This window comes from Mustela nivalis (genome assembly GCF_964662115.1).
Source record: "Mustela nivalis genome assembly, chromosome: 13".
NCBI lineage: Eukaryota > Metazoa > Chordata > Mammalia > Carnivora > Mustelidae > Mustela > Mustela nivalis.
The window spans coordinates 74,998,084-75,008,630 of NC_139032.1; the positions used below are offsets into that span (position 1 = coordinate 74,998,084).

Genomic DNA, 10,547 nt, shown 5'->3' on the forward strand with positions numbered 1-10,547 from the left:
GGCTGGCTTCCTTCTGTCATAAGTCACGACAGTTGACTACACAGTAGTAGTAGACAGTAGTAGACAGTAGACAGTAGTCTACACAGTTGGAAGCCCAGGGGGCAAGACATGAAAACAACCTCAAGTTTTGGGCTTTCTAAATAAACTCTAGTGAGGAAAGAGAAGTCCAAATCTGGGACACAGTAAGAACTCCTGTCTGTGTTTGAAGGTTAATTTTATTCCAATTGTGCTCAATTTCAGATGAACCAGATACAAATTCTCCTTTCAAGAACTATACTGGCAGGAGCAGTTGATCTATGAGCAGACAGCCAGTTCCAGAATGATAAGGGTGATGACAGAAAAAGATACAGGGTCGAATAGGATGACAATAAAAGGATATCTCCTCTACCCAGAGGAGAGAGGTGGTTTTTGAACTGAATTTTGAAAGGAGATTATGAATAGGTAAAAAAAAAAAAAAAAAAAACAAGGGAAGGATATTATAGGAAAGAGGGAGTGGCATTTTCCAGGGCATAAAAATCATGAAACAGTTGGTGTTGAGAGCATGGATTACAGCTGAAGTACAAGATGTGTTTGGAGGTTGGAGGCCAGACCATGAAAGAAATTGAATTCTAGGTTGAAGATCTGAATTTTTTTCTGTGGCCAGAAGAGAATCATTTGGGAGTCTTTAAGACTGGGAAGGTTTACCTACAACCCAGGTTGAGGGACAGATTGAAAGGAAAGGCTGGTGGGATGGTAGCCGCTGGGAAAACTATTGCTATGGTCCACCTGTGAGATGCATGACCTGAACTAGGATGATGAGGGAGGGGTTGGGGAGTCAGTGAACTGATTTACTCATTAAGGCAATAGAATCCACAAGATTTGGAATATGGTGGTGTAGGAAAGAAAAAGTGGAAAGGGAGAAAGAATTAATCCCAAATTTTAGCCTTCATTATATCTGCTGAGAGAGGAATAGGTTGGGAAGGGGAGAAATTGGATGAGTTTCAGATTTTCTCACTTCAAATATCCTGCTTTCGAATGAAATATATTTGAAGTCACTGCCTTGGATGATCCTATCCTGAGATAATCAAGAGGAATGATGGTTCCCCAGTGAACTAGGACATCTAATGCAAAACACCTGGCTCCATCTTATACATGGAGGGAAAGCATAAATAAGACACAGTCCACTCTAGTGGCTGTCATAATTGTTGACTGGCAATCAGAAGTGCAGGTGGCTTGGGTGAACTTGTTATTAATAAGAAGTTGTCAGAAATAGGTGACACTGGAGTGCTGGAATGGCAGAGAAGCTCTGAGATGGGCCCCAGTGATACTGCTCCTCCTGTTCAGATCTTTGTGCAATTCTCTTCCCTTGAGTGTGGGATGGCCTGGTGGCTTATTTCTTACAAAAAAATATATGGCTAAGGTGATGGGTATCACTTCCACAGTTAAGCTGTACAAGATGTCTGTTTGTTTGCAGGCTGTCTCTCCCCATCTCTCTTTTTCTTTCTTTCTTTCTCTCTCTCTCTCTCTCTCTCTCTTTCTCGTTGGCTTTGAAGAAACTAATGGCCATGTTGGAGAAGTCCATGTGGCAAGGAACTTAGGGTGGCCTTGGGCCAAAAGACCTCAAGAAACTGACTATAGCCAACAACCATGCAAGTGAGCCTGGAAGCTACTAATTCCCCAGTTGACCCTTCAGATGAGACCCCAATTCTGGCCAACACTGTGAATGTAGCCTCAAGAGAGACCATGAAGTAAAATGTCCAGCTAAGTAAGCTATGCTCAGACTCCTGACCTAAAGAAATTTTAAGATAACAAATGGATGTTACTTTAAACCACCAAGCTTCATGGCAATTTATTATGCAGCAAGAGATAACAAATCTAGTGGCCTCTTGCCTCAACCCATATGTGCTAAAGCTGTTCAGAGAATAAGAATCCAATAATTTTCCCTTTTTAAATAATATATTAAATCTGACATTTTTTTTTTTTTATATTGTCCCTAGCTTCCAAAAGCAAGAGTCAGAAGACCTCAGACTGAGACCTGACCCTGTTGCCAGCTGGCGTGAGATCTTAGAGAGACTTTTCCCTCTTCTGAGTCTCAGTTTCACTATCATCCAAATAAGCGGAGTTAAACCAGGCCAGCAATTTACAGAAACTTTATTATTATTATTATTATTATTATTATTATTTTGCCACAGAACTCTTTGACCAAATTACATTTCATGAGGAAGCTCCGTGTACAAAACAGATCAAAGTGAAGGGCTTAAGTTAAAGTCAGATTGAATGGAGCCCCTGCTTGGCCTCTCCATCTCTCCACGGCAGCCCCCAGATCACCTTGGAGGTGGAGCCCTGGCTTAGAGGCTGCCGATGAGCCCTTTTAATGTCAACATCCTTTAGGTTCTCCGGAAAAATTTTTTAACAAACCACCTCTGATTTAGAACACTCTCTAAGTGAGAACACTCTACTGTGACATATCTACATCAAGCCACCTCCGTGTGACCATCCCAGGACCCAGGGCTGGAGTTTCCCAGAGAGCAGCTCGCTTCCCTTGGGGGCAGCACCAAAGGTGCCGGTGCCCAGCATGAGATGATTTTTACTTCCCTGAGTTCCCTAGCAGGTGGGTTCTCTCTTCCGCTCCTTGCGTACTTGCTTCTCCCAGACTGTTTCTTCCCTAACCAGAAAGTTGTGGCTTTCTTGTCTGGATGTATCCCCATGCTTTCTTGGTATTGCTGTTGTTGCTGTTATTTTGTATCCTGGTGCCTAGACTGGATGCAGTGTTTGGGAGAGGCTCTGGCTGGCTGAGAGCCCAGGACTGCTTCGGGCTCCCTTGTTCTGGCTGTAGTGTGTCACTTCTGCAGGGAGGCCACGTGTTCCTGCTGGACCACATGCCTAGAAAGTTTCCCAGTGCACTGCCACGAGCCAGGAGTTCCTTATGCTGCACATGTAGGCTTAGAGCTCTGAACAGAAACATACTGACTTGCGCTCAGTATTCAGTCCCCTCCATCTTTCTTTCTGCCAAGTATGGTTTTGCCCCTGAACATACCCCTGGATGATAAATTTGAGTTCTCCTCCTCCTCCCAAGGATCCCCTGGCCTGAAGTCCAACACTGGCAATTCTCTTATCAGTTAAGCATTGCTCTCTCTACAGAACAGCCCTTTAAAAATGTAAATATTCCCCTGGAGAGTAACCTGCTGTCTTTAACTTCCTTCTTTTCTGAAAAAGGGAAGAAAACCCGAGGGCTGAGGGGCACAGTGAAGGTATAGTTGTGGGAGCTTTCCGCTCTCCACTTTGTGCAAATGACAACCCTTCTAGCCTCAGTTTACCCACCTGTAAGGTTATCTATGGTTGCTGGGACAATCTAAGAGTGAGGCATGGGAAAGTCATTTTATATGTTTATAAATTTATGTGCATCCTATTTGGTCAAAAACTGACCCAACAGAGAAAAATGCTTCAAAAGCCATGGAACATAGTTCAGAAGCAAGGCAATGCTGTGCTATTGTTCCATTTCCTTTGGGACGGCAGAGAGTTTCTTCAACAATAACTTACTGGGGTCCTGGTACCTGTCAGCAGGTGGCGAGGCTTTGGGGAAAAGGAGCAAGACACAGTTGCTGCCTCTCTGATGACCTTGATGTCAGGGGTGTGCAGTTAGGTGGGGCAGGGGAGGGGATTATCAAAGTATTTACAATGCACAGAGGTCAGTCGGGGAAGCAGAGAGTTCTGAGGGAACTCGGAGAGGGGTAGCTGAGCCAGCCCAGGCTAGGCATGGCTTCACGAAGCTGCACTTGCTTCTGTGTGTGCACCTGCTTCAGGTCTCGGGCTGGTGAAGGGCCCCAGGTGTGGATCAATCTTCACCCTGGGCTGCTTAGAGTCCAGTAGAAGAAACACATTGCATCAGGAATTATACACTAATTATTTCATTACAGTTTCCACAGGAAGTGAAACCAGAAGGAGCAAGTCAGAGATACCGCCAGTGGCTGCCCCGCTGAAGAGAAGAACACTGGGGTTCTCATTCTCTTTTCATTCTCTCTTAGAGAGAGTGTCCAGCCCTCTCTGTTACCAGAAAATGAAAAGAATTAAGGTGTCAAGCTTGACATACATATCCTAATGGTTTTATTTTATTTTTTTAAATTTATTTAACAGACAGAGATCACAAGTAGGCAGAGAGGCAGGCAGAGTGAGAGGGGAGAAACAGGCTCGCTGCTGAGCAGAGAGCCCGATGTGGGGCTCCATCCCAGGACCCTGGGATCATGACCTGAGCCAAAGGCAGAGGCTTTAACCCACTGAGCCACCCAGGCGCCCCCCTATCCTAATGGTTTTAAGTATGTGTTCAGGACTTGGAGCTGGGTTTGAGTTCTGGCTCCGATATTTACTATCTGTGTGGAAGCTACTTAAACTTTTTCAGCTTCAGGATGAACAGGGGGTGGTTACACTGGCTGGATAGTTGATGACTCAAAGGCAAAATGCCTGTAGAGTTGTTAGGAAATGTTAGCTATTACAATCACCCCCACACCCCAGCTAGAAGCCCTTCCTGGACCTGTTCACGCAGGAGTTCATAGCAGCCAACTCACCTCCTCCAGGGCAAGAGCTAGCCACTGCTTTGCTCTGAGGCAAAGCTGTTAACTTTCAGAGCTTACAAAATCTCTCCTGCTCTTGACACAGGGTGTTTGGGGGATGGGAGTGGGTGTCAAAGGACCAGCCAAACCTATTCAAGTTACCATGGCTACAGAATTAAGAACCTGTGAATTTCAGGAAATTGCAAAAAATCTGAAAGAACTTGGCATGATTTTTTTTTTCTACTTCCATTCACAAAGAGACTAGAAATGCACGTGGAAGGACATTTCCTTGCACAGTTTGCGTTCAGTGTGGGCATTTTGCTCGTAATCCTTCACGGAGGGTCAAAGGATACACTGACAGAGCTCAGTGAGGTTATGACTAAGTAGAGGCCAGAGATATGACACAAGGCAGAAAGAAACAGAAAACCAATTCTAGGCTTGAGGCATTACTGAAAGAAAAGTCTGGTTACCAGGGTTGGAAACAGGTAGGCACACAGACTATTCCCCTCTACCAAGAAGTCACGTGGTACACGCAGCCCTTTATGATAAGTAAGGCCTTTTGTCGGGATGGGGTTATTGCCTGGAGATGGCAGGAGTTTGATGGGGTTTTCCCTGTTGGAAGGGAGCCTTCGTCTCATGTTTCCCACATGTTGGAGATGTTCAGATTGGCCGGGTTTAGATTCACGGGAATCCCCTCTGATCTTCTCAAGTCGAGAAGTAACTGAACATCACCCTCATCTCTAGGACTTCAGGGAAATTTGTGGCTTGGAGCCTACAACCCTTTATTTCCCGATCGTCTTCAGATTCACTGCCCCAAGGCTGGGCACACTGATCTCACTCTGTCCCCACATCAGCCCTTTTACACCAGATGCTCGGCTTAGCTGGCTCTCAGAGAGGGTGTGGGGCAGGTGCGGTCCTGCTTCTCCAAGCAGGGCTCCAGCTTGCAGAGCACAGCAAAGTATGTGCCTCCTTTCCTGGGAAGAAAACCAACAGTAATGACCCGACTGCTACCTTTAGTGTCATTCTCTCTCTCTTGGGGCTGAAATTCGAACTTTTCTGTTTCTAGGCAGAGAACTGCACCACTATAAGCTGACCTTTTCTGGGCACCATGAAAAATGATATATGCAGGGCTATTCTGTAAAGTCAATAGATACCAATGTCAGCCGGGGCTTCTCTACCATCTGGCCAATGACTGAAAGAGATCATTCAAGGTTCCATAAGGGGTCAGCCCTGCCTGACGTCAGGAAGCAATAAAGCACCGTGGAAAGAAGAGTAGAGTTTTAGAGCGTGTGGGTTCAAAGCCAACTCCGCTCCTGACTTATGGAAAACCCTCATGTGAACCACTTAACTTCTTGGGGTTTTCACTCTCTGTCCATAAAATAAAGGGAGTGATTTATAACTTGCAGTGTTACACTGAGAATTAGATAAGGAACGACAAATTCTAGCACACAGTTAGCCTCAATGTTAATTACTGTGTGTATGTGTTTTATCTTCACCACAAGGAACTGTGTATCTGGGGTGAGCTGAATGTCTGGTACTTTCCAAACTAAAGTGACTTCAGTGTGGAGAGACTTGTGCTTTATACCTGTTAGATAGCTTTGCTTTCCTTGTAAGAAAACGTGGCTGTGTGTCTACAGAAGCCCAGGGGAAGAGCAGAATAGGTGTTTTTAGTTCATCGTGAGCATCAGAAGGGGGAGAATTAAGGAGGACATGTTTTTCAATCTGTCAGCTTGAATTCCCTTCCCAAATTCCATTCTGGTTATATGATCAGGCTACTGCGTATTTATGGGTGGCCACAGTCTGGCTGGAGGGGTAGATTTAGTCAGAAAGGAAGTTTTTTTCCCTTCTAAAGACAGCGAGCACGAGAAGCAGCAGCATTCAGAAAGCACACGGTGAAATGTGTTTCTGATTTGGGGGTCACCGGGACCTGGGTCTGAAAAGTGGCTCCATCACCCTGCATTCTAGGATCTGGAAAAATTATTCATCCTCTCTACTCTTCAACTTAGTCTTTATCCAATAAGCATGGCCCATTTCTCAGAGACGTCGTGTGGATGTTTCGTGAGATGATGTGCACAAGAGAGGCACAGAATAGACTAGGCTCTCCATGATCATTAAAATAAATTAAAATCAGCATCCCGTGTTAAGCCTTTTATGTTTCCCATATTCTTGTCTACTGTCTTACTCGGGGAATCGTATGGATTCCTGTTCCAGGTGGGGACCCGAAGGGGGCAAACTGCAATGCAAAACAGCAGCCTGAATGTGCACTGCCTTGTTTCATGATTTTTAACTGCATTTTGTGTCACTTAAGGTTCTGGGGAAATGTCCCAAAGGGCTGAGAACAATGGGGTGAGTTTCAGATCCTCCACTCCCACATCAGCCAAAGCAGTCCCACATTTACCTCCGTACTGGAGTTCTGCCATCAATTTCATTTAATGAATGTTTCCACAACTAAATATAAGTTCGAAAACCACTGTCTGAGAACATGGATTTCAGATAAGTCCTTATAAACTGAGAAGCAAGAAAACTAAGAAAAACCTCCATTTATTGAGCCCCTACTACGTGTCAAGCACCGAATCTGCCATATACTATCTCATTTGGACGTCACAAAAGCCAGAGAGATACAGATCGTCACCCTCTTTATATGGACAACAAAACTGAGGGTTGGAAGATCAGTAACTTCTTTGGGGGGAGGAGACAAGCCGTTAGTACAAGATGAGATAGGGAAGCTAGGTTTTTCAAACAAAGCACAGAGAAAAAAAAACCTTTAAAGACTGTAGAGTTGGTCATACCCCTTTTAATCCTTATCCAATTCACACTTTTCTGAGCAAACCAGAGAATATTCATAATGTGTACGCATTTCTTCCCCTAAACGCCGTCACCCACCTGAAACACGTATGGTCAAAGCACAATCACCTCTATTGCAATAGGCTCCGATGCACACAATGCCAGCAAATTTCCCCCAGATTTCTTTAGTGCTGAACAAACCTCCCCCAGTCCTCCATTGGGCTGACCATATCCAAAGGGCAAAGCAGAAAGCTGGCGGGGGTGGGCAGCAGGTTTTATTTCTAAAGAACATATGGGAAAGCTTCATAAAAAGTGGCGAGGGGGTAGTCCACAAAACATGAAAAAGAGGCATTCATTCTTCAAGTGGGCCTCCCTGTCCTGCTCTCACTCTGGACCGAGAGCATTTCCAAGGAGACCCCCCCGCAGCATCCTACTTTATAGCTGACAGCTTTCGAATCTGCAAACGCCCAAACTCAAAACCTTGTGCATTCTGGAGTCAGAACCTGACATTTACATCCAGCCCTGGGCTGTTCCCTTTCCCCTAACCTGTGCCAAAACAACCTCCTGTTTGTGAAATATAGCCAAGTCTCCGACCTCCCAGCCCAGTGAGACGCCCTCAGAATAGGGAGATGAAAAGAAGGGGGCTCGGGGTAGGGGGTGAGGAACACATGAGAAACAGTCCAAGATTGCCTAAATGCCTCTTTTAACTTCCAAGGTGATGGCAGTGTTTGACAAATGACAGTGATTTTTCCAAACTTCCGGTTACTGAGCACTCACTCTCCCAATGCTTTATGCTCCATTTCCTTCTCATAATGACAACAGAAGTTATTGTCCCCATTTTAGGTAAGTGGACACTGAGGCCCACGGAGGTTGCAGATTCTCATCATGGTAACATCTATGATAGTGGTGGTGGGGACACCAAAATGACTGACGCCTGGCTTCGAAACCCAAGCTCCTAATCCCCTTGTAGCACTGAAGAGAGGGAGGAGCCCCTGTGCCCTTCTCAGAGTCTGCCAGGTAGATCTTCCCAGCCAGGGGGCAAGGGGTTTCTCAGGGCTTTCTGTGATGAGGGGTGAGGAGGGGGAGGTGATTCTAGAAAGATGCAGGGTACCACTGGCTCTAAGCACCCCAAGACATGCACAGGTACCCAGCCCAAGGATCAGTGAATCAGGAAATACCCAGGGGGAGTCCCCCTGCCCGTGGGTATGCATGGAAGTTGGGGTCCCCCCTCCCACCTAGTATTCTAGCTGCTCATCTGGCCCTAGGACTTGCCTCCTCCCTTCTGTTCTTCAGCCCTCCTCCCTCTCTCTGTCTAAACACAGGGAGGATGTGGTGGAATGAGGGATGGATACAAAACTTTTGTACACTGCAAGGTGAGCGCCGTTTAGATATACAATTTTATTGTTCTGTCATCCTCTATCAGCCTTCCCTTAACCTATCCCAGAGCAAGACCACAAACGATCTCCACCTTCAAATTCTACCAGTCTCCCCCGCAGACCAAAATAATCACAGGTGAATCAGCCAGGCAGGGAGTTAAGAGAAGATTCCCACTTTTCCTCTGGAGGACGCAGAGCTAAAAACTTTACAGAAAGTTCCCTCCACGTGCGACTGCTCATAAAACTCAAACAACCCCCCCCCCCAAACCTCCAAGTCTGGGAGGGGTAAGCAGAAGACAGTCAAGGTGCATCTGATCATAACAAATACACCGTTTTGCCAACGGCGAAGACACGGAGGAAGTTTTATAATGATGAGCCCACTGCTCCTCTGACACCAAGAATGCAAACAGTGCGCCATAACGATCTTTGGTGATGCGGGTTAAACACACTTACCTCTCCGGAGTTGGGAAGGACCTAGATCCTTGAATGAACCAGCTCCATGGAGTCAGTGCCTGGCTGTGAGCAACGGGGCTCCCACGTGCGCTGCCCCCAGCGTCACCCGCAGCCACACAGTCTTTGTGCGAAGAGAGGCCGGCGTGAGTCTGCGCTCGCTCGCGGGAGAGCAGTGACAGTAGGCAGGCTGTGGCCAGCGCAGCCAGCTTTGGCTGGCTTATATAGCAGCTCCTGCCTCTGTAATGGGACGCCTCGCCTCCAGACATCCTTTCCTACTTTTTCAGTTGGTGAATTAAAGGAACAGCCCTCCCAGCGGAACAGGGTTAGCTCATGAAAGACGCACTCACTCCCTGCTCCCTGCCAGGAAAGGAACCCATTTGCATACAATTTATGGCAAAAGTAGGAATTCCAGCTTCCCTCCTCTGCCTCCTCCCCTTCTCCACCCCCAACCCAGACCCAGAGCAGCTATAAGCTAGGTGTGATTTTTGCTTGGCTCCCCAAACGGATTTTCTCATTGTGAGACAGAAGCCCAGGGAATGAGAGGGCGCAGGACCGGCAGCTCTGGCTCTGCTGCTCAGGCGGGCTGGAAGCGCCACCTCTACCCTGGGCTCGCGGCGCGCTGGGGCTCCGCTCCGCAGCTGCTCAATGGCACCTCCAAAAGGAAAGGGGCTGAGCCCAGTTCCTGGAAAGAGGACCTAAAGCCCTGCAGAAGCCTGGGGCGGTTGGGTTTCTCTGGGCCAACAGAGAGATAACCCAGGATTAGCTGTCAGCAGCAGGGCAGTGCGGGGAACAGCAGATCTGCCGGGCTGGTCTTCTGGGTGAGGGAGCCTGCCCAGCTGCCCAGAGGCTTCACCCTCCCAGCAGCCCCCCCCAACCCCCCCCCTATGAGGGGCAGCTTTGTGGACAATGCCCATGTTCCGTGAATGGGCCCGTCTTCTAAGCAGCACCTCCTGGGGAAAACCTTTCTGAAGTTTTCTTCTCAGTGCGGAAAGGTGTCCAGCACAAAGAAAAAAAAAAGTTAACAACTTAATCTTTGAGACATAAACTGCGCCTTTGCTCTCCAGCGTGCTGTGGATTCTTTCCAAGCTCTGAGTCATCCGTTCACTCGGTGGTTAGCATGCACTGAGGATCCGCAGGGCACACACAGGCATGCGAGGCAGTCGGGAAGCCTCGAGGGCACAGCACCCACATTTCAGCTTGTCACAACACACAGCAGTTTTGTGATCGTGGAGGGAAATGAGGCCCATGGAACCTGTGGCGATGGTTGGACCCACCCTTATTAAGTCTATAGTAGGTGCTCTGCGAGGCACTTCATGGATATTATTTCATTACAGGCTTGCTCAAGCCAAGCAGGTGTCGACCCCTTTTGACACATGAAGAAAGGGAGGTTTAGGGAAGTAATTCAGTC

The 10,547-nt window shown here is 47.2% G+C and overlaps 1 protein-coding gene across 10 annotated transcripts in view; it reads right to left on the reverse strand.

Moving 5' to 3' along the window:
• Window positions 1-9,795, reverse strand: part of TNC (tenascin C) — a 92,940-nt gene extending 83,145 nt beyond the window's left edge. For all 10 annotated transcript variants that reach the window (XM_082697038.1, XM_082697046.1, XM_082697045.1 and 7 more), the window contains exon 1: window positions 9,140-9,795. The gene's annotated coding sequence lies outside the window, so the exon portion shown is untranslated. The remainder of the gene's footprint in view (window positions 1-9,139) is intronic.
• Between the last annotated feature and the right edge of the window lie 752 nt (window positions 9,796-10,547).